This window comes from Dreissena polymorpha, chromosome 16 (genome assembly GCF_020536995.1).
Source record: "Dreissena polymorpha isolate Duluth1 chromosome 16, UMN_Dpol_1.0, whole genome shotgun sequence".
Taxonomy (NCBI): Eukaryota; Metazoa; Mollusca; class Bivalvia; order Myida; family Dreissenidae; genus Dreissena; species Dreissena polymorpha.
In genome coordinates, this window is record NC_068370.1 from 15,370,588 (window position 1) to 15,385,447 (window position 14,860).

The 14,860-nt window shown below is 33.5% G+C and overlaps 1 long non-coding RNA gene across 1 annotated transcript; it reads left to right on the forward strand.

Annotated features, from left to right (window-relative positions):
* Positions 1 to 2,380: 2,380 nt before the first annotated feature.
* On the forward strand, positions 2,381 to 8,712 carry LOC127861427 (uncharacterized). Its single transcript, XR_008040212.1, has 3 exons — positions 2,381 to 2,516; positions 4,956 to 5,002; positions 8,280 to 8,712. It is a non-coding gene; the product is annotated as an uncharacterized LOC127861427 (long non-coding RNA).
* Positions 8,713 to 14,860: the final 6,148 nt, after the last annotated feature.

Consider the following 14,860-nt stretch of genomic DNA (forward strand, 5'->3'; position numbering starts at 1 on the left):
TGAGATACAAAATAAAATGAATAGCATGTCTATTTCGCACGCACATCAGAATAAAAGTGAACGAAGTTATATTATGTATATTAACATACTTTCACTCACCTGATTGGTAAAACAAAATGACACACATGAAGTACTTGCGTCTACTTAGTGCTTTGGCAGAATGCAAGCATGGGTAGTAAATCTATAATGAAATAATACAGTATTAATCAATAACCATAAAGAATATTACATCGGAGCAAGTATTAAAGATGATTGGACATAACAACTTTTGCATTATCCTTCATAGGTGAAAGCACACTATACAGAGGACAGTTTTAACGCATTTAGTAAATTGTTTATTATGTATAAAAGAGAGATAATTAATTAACCTGTGCCCCATGCACGAAAAACCGGTTCAGTCGAGAAGTGTCGTTCCTGATTAGTCAGTGCGAATATGCATGAAGTGCGGTTTCCCATTAACAATAAACATTGCTTTTCCTTTACACTATTAAGGCCTACCCTTTTATAGAAATCCACTTATATAAACATATCATCTAAACTGAAATACTTGCTAAATTGGTAACACTTGCACTTAGATTTATTATTAAAATTTAAAAAAAATGGTTCACAAATGACATGTCTTAATGAAACAATTGTATTGATCATGCTTAATTTGATTGTTTTGTGAATCGAGGAACCGACAAAAAATGACCGTCATATGACTGATAGATATATACTTCGGGTTAAGTATGTTGTAATAGTTTGTTATAATTGTAATGTTTCGGAAAAAAATCGTAACTTTTTTTTTTTAAATAATTTCGTATTATTTTATATTAAATTCATCTTCAAAATAAGTTTCGTTATACTGCAGTTTACCAAGTATTACCAGGTATAACTGCATTGATTAATACGTAAACAATTTCGTTGTGTGCAAATCACTCACACATTTATAAAATTATTAATAAAAATACGTTTGTTTTAGTTTAAGACGCATCAGATTATAAGACTCATACACATTTATATGCAAAAAGTTGCGTCTTGTAGACTGGAAAATACGGAAACAACTCCAAACAATGAATTGATATTTACTTCATGCAAGATGTAACTACAGTTTTTTGCATATAAATTTCGTGTTACGAACAGTTTGAAGAAAGCCTTTTTCCTTTATATATATATATGGTCTCTTATTTGCTAAGTTAACTCTAGGAATGCAGGGCGCGCTATGGAGTGAGACAGTTCGCACAAGTGACGAGTTAGACTCCATGATATTTCCGCGCTTACTGGCGCTGGCAGAACGCGCCTGGCACAAGGCAGCGTTCGAGGAGGCGGCAAACGTCACTTCCGACGACGAATGGAAGTCGTTCGCCAGAGCAGTCGGAGAACGGGAGTTCGCACGGTTGGAAAAAATTGGCGTGAAATACAGAATCCCTCCGCCAGGTGGCAGGTAGGTTTACGAACGCGCCCACATGGGTCAAGTCTTGATTTATTTTTATTAAAAGGAAATGTTTCATGACTTTGCCCCCTTGTGTTGTATCGCGAGAGTTGAATATGTGAAGTTGTCATTTACGAGCTTGCATTGAGACAATTTCACACAATCAACGAATGCGAGGCAAACAATAGGACCAATTCATCTTTGAAGTTTTTCGTTTATCTTATACATTCTTACGATACAAAAATTACCAGTAACCAAGAAAACAGAAGACGTATACATTCCGAACAATTAGATTATTACATAAAATTAATAGAAATTTTCGTTTTCAGGAATACTCTTGTAAACGTAAATCAAGATTGCATACGCTCATCTAGAACGTCACATAACGCACATTTAAGTCCAGTTTTCCCAGAGCGCGGCACATTACTGTCTGTAAAGCGGCCTTTTCACAGATTTTGGCAAAAATTGAAGTTTTTCATTTAAAGCTTTATTATAATAAATTTAAACATTTGACTTAAAAATCTCCAATTAAAAAAACACAAGAATACAATTAAAGAAAAAAACACGAAATAAAGTAACTCTCAACAAGGCTCGAACCAGTGACCCCTGGAGTTCGTCTTCCTCGAAGACCACTCGGCCATCCGTGATCATGCTATGAGCAGATGTATGTTTTATTTATATAAGCAATCTTCGTAGTTTCACAAAATATAATCAAACCAACATAACTTGTCAAATTATTCAATCGTTTCGCGTTGTAACGCTCTATAATTTTCAGGTTTTCAAATCGTCAAAAGATGCATATAATGGATGTTCTAGAGCATGGTTAATATTCAGTATTACAGTTACCTCACACATATCATAACTATAACAACAATTTGAGAATCTGAAACAATTTCTTTTAATTTTGTCAATTTACTACCACGTGAAAAGGCGCCTTTAATTTACTACGCAGAGTGTTGCCATTCGGACAGATCGAAGTGTCGACAACGTACCCGCAACTGCGAGTACAGTACAGTGCGGATGACGGATCCACGTGGCAAAATATCGTGCCGAACCGTGCCTCTTATATCACTTGGAATGACGGGGACGTGTTGCTACGAGCAACGTAAGATTCATCTTTATTTTGACTTTTGTTAAACATGTAAATACGAAACAAAATAACAATAGGGTTCTTAGATTTTTACAATCGCTACACAAGTATTTAAAAAAGCTCTTATCAATATACACATTATGTCCACTTATAATTTAGGAATACTGCATACGCATTTGTTAAGAGCGGTGAATCATCAATACTTTAAAATTAAAACAATACATTATTGTTTAATCTTGATCGATTGGAAGCCTTTATATTATTGAGTCTCCAGTTCAGGTTTTGGTATCGCTAGCGCTTTGTGTCTAGAGAAAACATTTTGAGAATGCTTGAAGAAAATGGTAATGAAAAAAAACGGGACCTTTTGAACGTTAGGCGTATACCATATCCATTTCGCGACCGCCACCTCATGAACAATATTTTGAATTGAACATCGCTTCCAATCAAGACCTCAAAGTTCAAGTATTGTATTGAAACTTCATGAAAAGCTATCTTGTTATAAAAATGCCTTGAGTGTAATTTTCTATTGGCTTAATGGGAACGGGGTAGAGCTCATAGTTACTACCATAGAATACTGGTGTACGTTCAATAGCGAATAGAACGAATATATTTTTATCCCATTTTCACCGCGACATTGACGGTATAACACGTTGTGGAATACTTTTTAAATGACGTCATGCGATATGCGCTAAAATTAGGTCGATATTGTTTGGTTCATTGATCGAATTATAAGGTCACCCATTAGAAGAAAATGTGCATATTTTGCAGACAAATAGATATATGACACATTCACCAAAAGAAATGTTGAAATAAAATATAAAATTACACGATTTTTGTTTTGTTTTTTTTATATTTATATTTACTTTACCACTGAATGATTTTTCATAAGAAACAAAGTCGACAAAACTTAAGCTTCAAAATTATACGACCTTCAACCTTTAAATCAAGTCATATGACATAATTTTTCGCCATCCGTATAATGAATCAGCTGATTGATGGCGTCATAAAATGACATACTTATTGCTTCATTTTCCCCATTTTTTTGGACGATTTATTATAAACGCGACTTATTTCACATGTTTTCTACATGTACTGTATGTCGACATATCTGAATTGTCAATTGATCACATTTTCCTTATTTCGTGTAATGTGCATTGTTTATAACCAAAGCATATACTTTTGACATTTAACTTAAATATTAAGAATGTTCAACAAGCCATACACATATCGCACAGTTCATGAATAATCTGCTATGTTTGCTTTCCTATTTAATTCACGTTAGGCATAGAGCTGTGTAAAGTATAAGATGGTAAAAATAGCACCACACTGGAATTGGGAACGTCCCATTTTGTACACGGGTATTTTCTACTCATTTATCTGCTGCGTACTGGAATGTTTTCCATTCTTTGTGTATTTATATATTAAACTATTTTCTCGTACAATACGGTCATTTACCATAGATAAATAAAACATTGTGCAAGTTTAAACATAATAATGTTTGCAGGCAGAAATCTGCAAATGCAACCTAGTTTACCAACGGCTATTATTAGATAAACTGCTCCGGTTCATTTGAACAGCAGTAATGTAGAGTACATGACGTAGCGTGTGACGAAGAAGAAAGTTTATCGCGTTCATAAACTCATTTGAATAAAGTGATAGAATGGCATAAGGGTCTTTATTTAACTATGCTAAAATAATTATTAAAGACCCTAGATGCAAAATCGTCAATTATTGAGTTAAATGGATTATTAGATGGATTTTAAAGGATAATTAAAGGTAAGATACTAGTTCTTACGTGTTTTGATTTTTGTTTGTACTTTTGTCGTTCCCTGTTCTCGGGGAAATGTTTTTAACATGGGCGCCATTCTAAGCCTCGCAACATAAACTTCTCTGTATTCAACGCTAACCTAGTATTCTCTTTATTGTTATCATACCCCTAACGATTTTTATGATGTAAAGGCCATGCTTGGGTAGGCATATGAAACACATTAGACCAAGGTTAACATCACTTGATGTGCAATATAGGCAACGACTTAGAATGGTGTCTGGGTAATAACTCTTTAAAAACATGAGATATTAAAATGAAACTTCGTAGATTTCTACTTTTTTTACAAAAAACCTGACTTGACAATACAATTAAGAGTTTGGGCATGGTCAATGCCACCGATACAAATCAAATAAATATATCCTCTGCTAAATAACTATAATTTATCTATGGCCATGGTACTATTCACTTGAGATCTTGGTTTACATGAATTGCAGAATGTTAAAGGTAAAAAATTAAACACTGCTGAAAATAGGAAAAAATGATAAAGGAGACGAACGGTTTGTGCTCAATAACTTAAAGCCAAATTACTGTAAGCGTGTCTAATTTAAAGTTCCTTTTTCGTGGGTGTTTTTGTTTAATTTTTAAAATCTTATTTAATAAAAGTTCAAACATTATGTTTGTTGTAGAAATGCTGCCGGGACTCGTTTCAGTCGGGCAGTAAAACTATCAAGAGGTAAAGCAAAGTTTCGAAAACAAAACATTGACATATAAAAACATACGATTTTGAGGAGTTGACAAATTATCATATCGCAGATTAACCCTGTCTTGTAATAATACCACTTAAATACCCTTAAAAAAAGAATATGTTTTTCGATAACGAAGATATAAGAATATAAATTTTGAGGATGAAAACATAGCAGCATGATGCGATAAAGCGGCACAATTAAATTCAATGGAAATTCGACTTTAAACAATATCATGCGCATATATCTTTACAATCTTTTTCAAAGATTAATATGATACGCCTTATAGCGGTGTTTTGGCAATAAGGAACAGTACAATGTTCCAGACGGTCGATATTTTGGACATTTGAATGTTAGATTTAATCAAAGCGCTAAAGGCACTGAAGTTGTTCTCTATTGCATAATTAAGGACGCAATTCATTTTTCAAAATAAGTTTGAAATGAACACACTCCATTCAAATTTATAAAGAGTGTGTCATAACGCACGGGTCGAGCTTTGTGTGCACTTTTTGTCATCCTATTTATTTCCTAGAGATAACTTAGACAAAAATCACAACAACATGGCTCTTTTTGGACGTTCTTAATCATAGAAAGTATGATGAAAATGGTAATGAGAACCGAATATAAAGACAATTTGCAATCACCATCATATTAAATGAATGTTGTTGGAATATCGCATACCTATCTCACTAAGAATATAATTTCTCGATGAAAATTCCCTGTACAAAACTTTTAATTTTTGACACCATAAACAAATTCAAAATAAACAATAAGATAATTGATGAAAATAAATAAGAAATAAATCTGCGAGCAATACTTTTTACTCGCGAATTAGGTAGTCATAACGACAGACCTGTTGACCCGTACATTGTTGTTTATGCATTACTTGTTACCCGAGCAGTCCACACGGTGTCAACAACTCTGACCTAAACATAGGTATAGAGCACTAATGCTCTTTTTCGGCGTAGCTGTTTTACTCAGCTTTTCATCTTAATGACTTTTACATAACGCCAACAGACACGCATGAATATTTTCGTATATTTCATAGGCTGATTCGAGATACAAGATGAACTGTGGCTACATCACTGAGTCTGTTCTCAGTGCAAAGGATGTAGGACTGTTCAGTGTAAGGAATTCTGGACTACCGGTACGCTCTGTATGTTCAAACGACACAAATTGTGGCCCAGTTACAATTACGCGTTAAAATCCATATCGCAGAATTTCAGTTTTGCTTTCAAGATGAGAAAACAATCATTACCGAAATAGTGTAGTGTAGTAGAGGAAATCGTTTAATTATCCATCCACAATGTTTGCCGTACTTGGTCAGCACGTCTGGAAATCGTTCCTGAACGTCTGTATAGGCTGCCATTATTAACAAGTTTGCAATTTTGAATTCAATTTTGTATCAAAAAGCATTGTGCTAAAATGTGCCATTTACAATTCGCAATGAGCTTTTTAATGACCCTCGTCATGCGAAAATGGGTCTTATTCCATCTGCGCCCATCATATATATAGCCCACTCAGCTTGCGCATCTCTCAGTCTGGTCAGGAGATACATAATGAGACCATAACATATTTAGTGATTTTATATCGAACAGCATCGCCTCTGACCTGACTGCGCAAAGGCACATGTTGGTTTTAACAAACGCTGACCGAAACGCATCAGACCCATTTTCGCATGACGCGGCTATGAACGTGTGATTTAAATATGTCGAAAGAAAACTGCGCTTAAATCAAATATTAACATACGATATATTTCGATAGTGAAGAAATATACTCATGATAAGGCATGTGAGGACACATATGATGTGCACTCCCGTAGTTTATTTTTTTATCTACTTACACTTATGTGTGGTTTGAAAGTGCTAACACACATTTCATGTGTTGAATATGCAACTTACAAAAGAAAAAAACCCACACAATAGTTACACTTTTGTTTTCATTTTATTTATTTATTTAGAAAAGTAAATTGCAAACTTTATTTCAAAGTCAGCGTATACGTCGACTACATCTTAAAAAGAAAATTCTTGTTATATTAATTGTTTTCGGTTTTAGCGATTATAAAGATTTTTTGAGGTTGTCTAAAGTATGCTTGTAGTAATTGGTGAACTGATGTCCAAAGTTTTTATAAATTGAGAACTGTGAATATAAACAAGCTTAACCTTCTACTAACCTTCTACCAATGCGTTGCTGGCACCCGTAAATACAAAAGATCGCCGCTATCTGTTGAGAACAAAAGAACGTTTCCCAGAAATCCCCGCTGTAGTTGCATGAACGAGGTTACGAAACAGACCATTCGTTTTATAATTATAATTAATTGTTTGTTAGATTTGGTTTTAGCGATTATGAAGCATTTTTGTTGTTGTCTATCGTAGCGCTGAAGTTATTTTTGAACTCATGTTCAACATTTTATAAATTGAGAATATAAACAAGCGTAACCTTATACTATTGCGTTGTTTTCCCGAATCTATTAATAGCCTCAGATTATGAATGACCTGTACTACGTCATTGATGTGTATGTGAGAGCAAGGAACGACAACTCTGCGTCGAGATGGCCGTGCAATTGGACTCTCACTTGTTTATCGGCAGCCGTATCTATTAATAGCCTCAGATTATGAATTAGCTGAGCAAAAATTCTAGGTCATTAAGACGCAACAAAAAAAGTAGACTATTTTAATCATTCATAAACAATCTCTTCCGCGACAGGTATAATACAATCATTGTTTATTGATTCTTTTCTATATAAGCTTCGTTCGAAACTATTACATTTAACACGATGTTTATATAATGTTTCCATTTGTGAATGAATATGATTGGAGAACTCAAACCTCTTTCATAACTTATACAAGTCGTTTTCGTGCGGATACGGCATGTGTGTCAGGTATTAGGCTTTCCGTAGATAGGCCGAACCAACTTGCAATTTTCAGTCACAACATTAGTGTTCGCTTCGCGAACAACAAAACATCAAATATTTTCGAATAATGTTAAACGAATTTGACGAATTTTCGAATATCACTTTAGTATTATGTTCAATCCCTACTTTATATTTGTTAATATGTTTGTATAAAACCAATATAAGGACTCCATCAACATTGCTACGCTTCTTGATTGATACAATATGCTGATGATGGAATGACATGGGTTTCCACTTCCGCAAAGAGCATGTACATGAATTGCATGTACGCCTTTTTTACACATGTGTGCACAATAATAGGGACACATCCACAAGGAATATTGACATCTTATGTTTTGTTCATTTTGTTTCAGTACCTGATGTTATACCATCGGTTTAGGACTTCATGAAATTAAACCGCATAGGTTGACGTCATCTGACGTCGAATCGGGACTCGACACTTGGGGGAAAAAATATAATAAAGCATTTGTGACGTTGCCAAGATAATTCAAGATAAGTATTATGCAAAGACAAATATATTCGTAACAACGGATAGTCTTTGTGACGTTATATGGAAGGTTTTCGGTGATGTTTGAGGAAAAGCCAATGTGGCGTTACATGTGCCACGAAATCCATTGACTAGTCAATGTGACAGTGTTTTGACGACGCTAATTAAATATTTGTGGATGACGTTACATGTAAAATTATGTTAAAGTAACGGGAACAATTTTGATAACGTCACATTGACAATCTTGAATTTATCAATTTGATTGTCTTGGTGACGTCACACATTTAATAGCATTAATCTCTGGGAAAACATTTGTGTGTAATCACTTTATTGTTTTATTTAAAACAAATGTTCATTGTTATATGCTATTAATAACTTTATGGGATGTTAAGGTTTGTTAATAAAGATATATATGTTGAGTTTTATGCAGAGTTTTTATTTCCAATAAAGAAATAATATCATATTGTTATCTATAAATAAATACACACGAAATCGTCAATATATGAAATCCCTTTTTTATCTTTTAAAATCAGTAACACATGTAGTCAGGAACCGGTACTTTTCTAGACTCGATGTCGGAAACTGATTTGTTTTTTTCTTTTTGTCTGTATCCCATCACAAGACTTACATTATTGCAATACACGAAAATAAGATGAGCTTGTTTGAAAATCGACTGCAAACGGCCGTCATTCTCAGCTGGAATGAAGCCTTATTGTTTGTTTTCATGAAATTATTTGAATTTCTCAAGGTATTATGTAAGTGGAAACTGATTGTATAGTTTAGTAGCATTGCCTTTCACCCGACTTGCCAAGTATATTACCTACATACATAATTTCAGCACCACTTCTCCTTCCAAATTAAGGTTATTTAGCGGACACCGTAACGTGCACATTGTAAGCTTTAGTGATCGCCTTTAGTCCGTTGTGGGTAAACTACGTCTCATACTCAGTGGAGGTAATCACGTGAAAAACAAGATTGTGACGTCGATACGGGAATTTTACCCTTCATTACTTTAATTAATTGTTGAAATGCTGATTATTTTCAAGCCTTAACGGCAAGAAAGTGAGAAGCGTTTAATTTCTTAGCTTGTCACAAAAGTACAGGTCCCGCTAAGAAAATTCACAGTGAATGCAGTCGAGATAAAAAGCGAATACTAATACGAAAGAAACGCTTATGGCATACTTGCTGATGCGGCTGGAATGTGAGCGGCATTAAAACAACTACTACACTAAATAAAACGGCATGGACGTTGCCGTCTTGTTTGTCTCATGATAACCCCCCTCTGAAACATGAAAGTTGAATAACGACACGAGATTCAAATAATCAATTTGACCAAATTAGGTTCGTGATTGTTGACATGTTTACTTATTGAACGTAAATACAAAATGAAGTCATTATGGTATTAAAACGAACACATTCTGTGTCAAAATGCTGTTGATGATTTCAAGTAACAGTATAACGTACTAGTAAATGCACGTTAATTTAGAACATGTAGTTTTCTTATACAACATGTTTAAATGGCACGCTCATTTATTATCCTGCTATATTTATTAAAAACATATGCGGAAAAAAACAACAGAATACAAATGCTCAAACGATTTTTTGTTGTGCATACATTTTGTTTGCCATATAGTAATACATACATTCATATAACATTCATGTAAAATTCGTGCAACATACATGGCATGTCATAAACACATACATGTAGGGTGTGTATAGCCATAGAAGTAGTAATTCAAGATTTAAATACAACACATGTTTCAAATTAAGAAAAAAGAAAAGAACAAAAAACAACAACATGTATATACTTTATAAATTAAAGATTTACGTTCATGGATAATTAAGAAAGTTGCAATTATATCCCATTCATGCTTAACAATTAGCATATACTTTTCTTTTTTAAACAAAAAAAAGATAAACAAACATAGGTTTACTTATAAAAAATAAGTAACACATGTATGCATGCATATCTTTTTTCGATAAATGCATCTTTTTTCAATAAATAATATGCACATAAAGGAAAGATGAGTTATTTAATTGCTGAGTTGCATTATATATATTACAATTATAGCGCAGATTTAACAAATGCAGATGTGGTGAACTATACATATATTAGGTGTTATGATTAATAAAGTAGCTGTTGGGGATTTCTGAAAATGTTTTGACTTCTTCTGTTCTTATTGTAGTTTTGTATGTTTCAAATGTTCGCTATTTACAAGTTCAAGTCTTAGGTCCTTTGAAAAAATGCTATAACTCATACCAGTATTTAATGCCTCATTGTTTTGATCTACTTTGTTGTTTTTAATGCCATCGAATTGAAAATTGGCAATCTTTTTATATTTATTTATATGTTTCTATAGCCATTTTACCATTGATTATTAATATAAGGTGAAGATTTCATAATTTTAAGTCCTAGTTCCGAAAGTAAATGCAAAGTAACCACAACGCTGTTTTAAAAAGTTAACTTTTGTCTCGAGTTTCAAATTAAAACATGCAATTTTGAACTAAGCAAATGCCCTTCTCAGTACTATTTTAATGCATTACGTGTCTTCCATATGTGTTCATTTTTAGATTGTTTTGGCCTGGCCTAAGAAACAAAAGTATTCAGGTTTAGTATTTGTGGTCTGTCCTTATGAATTGAAGTTGTTCCATTCCATATGTGTTCAGATGACAATGCCATACAACGAGCTAGGTAGCGATATCCTTGTCTGCCTATGCCGTTGTTGATAAAACAGATCACGCGGGATTCGCATGGCTTCATTGTTGACGGTCATCACATGCTGCATCACGTTGATTTGATCTTCTCACAGCTCTTCCAAGAACATGGATTTAGGTCAGCATCTGCGGAAGTTGCAAGCAGTGATGTTTAAATATATTAGAAGCATACCACTTTTAACGCTTTGTTTGTTGTGTATTTCTGTGTATTGTCTAGTGCAGTTGCTCTGTATCTTACTGTTCGGCAACTGGTTTATTAAGAAGGGACTATATTGTTTAATACGTTTTTTGTTGCATGTGCAGCTGAATTTTCACTTTGTTTTTATTCTTTTTTCCAAAATGCCTCTTAACAATATCAACAACAATGAATTTTGACGTGGTCAAAGCTTTGATTTGCACATTAATGGTTACTGCAGTCTAGAAGAATTCAAGTAAGGTCGACCATATGTACATGTCATTAAGAGTTTCACTAATGTGAATTGGTTTGTTAAGTTAAAGGGTAGCATAAAATTCAACCAAAAACGTATAATGTAAATTACCAAATTGAGTGTTTAATTGTAACATTGGCTTCTTGTATACATTTATATACTGAATGATGCCAATTGTGCCTTTTTATTTACAAGGGTTTATGTAAAGAGACATCTGTAGAGCAACGTTGATTATTTAGTATTTATATGTTTACCAGGACAAACCAAACTCAACACCTGAAACAATCAATAAGGTAATTTTGTTTTACCATTTTGTAAACCGTTTGCGTGCGGCTATGTTTTAATCTGTCATCCAAAAATAACCTTTTATAACAGCTTTTAACTTAAATGGCAGGTCATCTAAATACTCCCACTCCCATTAGTGATATTTATTCTTGATGAAATTATATTTTTTAACTTTTAATTTTCTTTCAATATTTATATTTATTTGAAGAGAAATGGATTGGCAATATGCGTGCTGTTGTATTTTGTGTTACTTCCTAGTACAATACATTTATCCTTTATTTCCATTTTTTCTCGACTGCGCGTGGGACACTAAACTATTTGTACGAAGAGTTTTTATGGCCTTTTCTTTATGTCCAGAGAATTCAACTTCCGTGGTCAGGTAGATCTGATAGACATGCAGGCTTCCTTACTAGGGCAGTTCGAATGGATCATGTTGTACTAGTGCCACCTTACGAAATTTGTTATCTTCATGCCACTTACTTCGAAAGAAAAGAGGTGATAAAGTCGCATACCAACTGTTTTATAATTATTGTCCTACTGATTGGGGCTGCATCAATTCTGCAGAGCGTTTATGGATCCAACGTTTAGTGGCCACAACCCAGTATGGTTCATGGAAAACCCAGACATCCACAAAGTCAGGGGTCTGTTGAAAGATCCAACAGTGACATAAAGGACATACTTGTATCGCGGATGTGTGACAACAATATTCGAGATTCGAATGTCGGGCTCAAGTTTACGCAGCAGCAGATAAACAGTTCCCATCGTGCCTTTATTAACCAAACCCAAATATTGGACTTACATCTTCCGGCCTGCCAGCTGCAATCTTTTAAAGACTTCAATAGTTTTAATACTGCAGCCCTAAAATAGCAGACCGGAATTACCGATTTGTCAAGACGTCAACGTGTATATATGTTTTCGCTTGACTGGTTTAAAAAATGTTACCGGTACGAAAACTTGTATTGTATGAATTTGTTTTCATTCCATATTAAAGATCATTGTCACGTGAACTTTGGCTAGCTTTAAACGTGCTCAAATCCCGGTAAGAGACACGTTATTTTCTGATAAAATACTGTAATTTTTTTGCTGTTAATATTTTTTTACTCGTTTAGTGTCAATGCTTTACTATATAAAGATGTTATTGCTAATGGGACGCTTCAATCATATTCGTAAAATTGTATTATAGCAACAAATGATGCCGTAACATATGAGTATGAATGAAGCAATATGTTCGTTCATTTTACTGTTTTCAGATATGTTTTAATAAAAAAGTGCGTAGAAAGCCTTTATTTGAAACGAATGTTTACAAAACAAATGACAAATAAACAATTGACATCACTTATATTTGTGAAGAGTGATTTTATTTTGAAACAGAGTGCTGTTTTAAACATCACCGAAGAATCCCGGTAAGAGACACGTTATTTTCTAATAAAATACTGTACTTTTCTTGGTATAACACTTTTAAAAAGTTAAGTGTCAATGCTTTACTATATAAAGATGTTATTGCTAATGGGACGCTTCAATCATATTTGTTACATTGTATTATAGCAGCAAATGATGCTGTAACATATGAGTATGGATGAAGCAATATGCTCGTTCATTTAACTGTTTTCAGATATGTTTTAATTAAAACAAATTAGAAAGCCTTTATTTGAAACGAATGTTTACAAAACAAATGACAAAGAAACGATTTACACCACTAATATTTGTAAAGAGTGATTTTTTTTAAAAACAGAGTGCTGTTTTAAACATCACCATAGACATTTTTATTATATTAGTCTGCAAAGTTTATATAAAGTTATAGAACAAAAGGATAAAAAAAAACAGTGAAAGGGACCTTGGTCCGGTGTCAAGAACATTCTCAATGTGTTGCTCAACTCAAAAGACGAGATTTGAGTTCCCACTAAGCTGAGTATTTAGAATGTCGGTCCACTTACGAACAATTTTTAATATCAGCTATAAGAAATACACATGTTCTTCCTGAATTCTAAAGTTGAGACAGACTCAAAACTTATCAACACTTTTTTGAAAACCAAATTAAGCAAGAGAGTCAAACACACCGAACATATTAAGAAAAGTTACTCAATTAGAATCAGTATACTGACTGAGTATGTTCGTGATAATAGTCCTTTATTCTAAGCATAATGTTAACAACGAACAATTCTTTTTTTGGGGCTAGAGAGTTATATAACTTTTCAGGTTATTTTTTAAATAAAGAAATCGTTTATTTAATACGTTTAATAAAATTATATTTTGCATGTGTTCGTGAACGTTTATTTACTTTAAATGTGTTAAAGGTGAGTTTGGAAATTCTATAATTAAGTTTTGAGCTATCAACCTCGTTTTATGTAAATAATAGTAGTCACAGATAATTAGATAATACATACTTTAACAAAATGTTACGATACTTGCGAACAGCACACTTTACGAATATGCATATTAATTTTGGTATAAATAAACAATCGAAATTCCGCCAAACAAAATAGTGATACTGTCTTGTATCAGGTATCGATTAATAGTTAAACCGTTGGTAAAACAATAACCAAGAGATCATTCCAATAAACTACTGTATTAGATGGCGTTTTTGAAAGGTGTGAAATAAAACTGAGCTCATGGTAATATTTTGTCAACTCAACTCTTTTAATACTGAATGCAAAAGAAAAATGATCAGATGTTTCTTTAGATAAACACAACAAAATTATAATAAATATGTGTATTGCTATTAAGTGAATTACATAAAACCATGAAAAGACACACAACTACATGCATCGTTTCAATAACTATGGTAGTATAAATGACCAATTGCGCTGTGAGTATTTCGAACATTTAAAACAAGTAAATGACGATTTCCCTTTTGATCATGACATTGAACTCAAACGTCGTGTGTTTACTAGATCGGGGAGCCGGTGGTGACACGCCTTGCGAAAGACATTTTTAAAATTATAGCCGAAACAGAGGGTGGGGACTTTAGTCTATTACGGGAGATGTTCAGCACCGCAAAAACACGGCGACGGAAACAAAG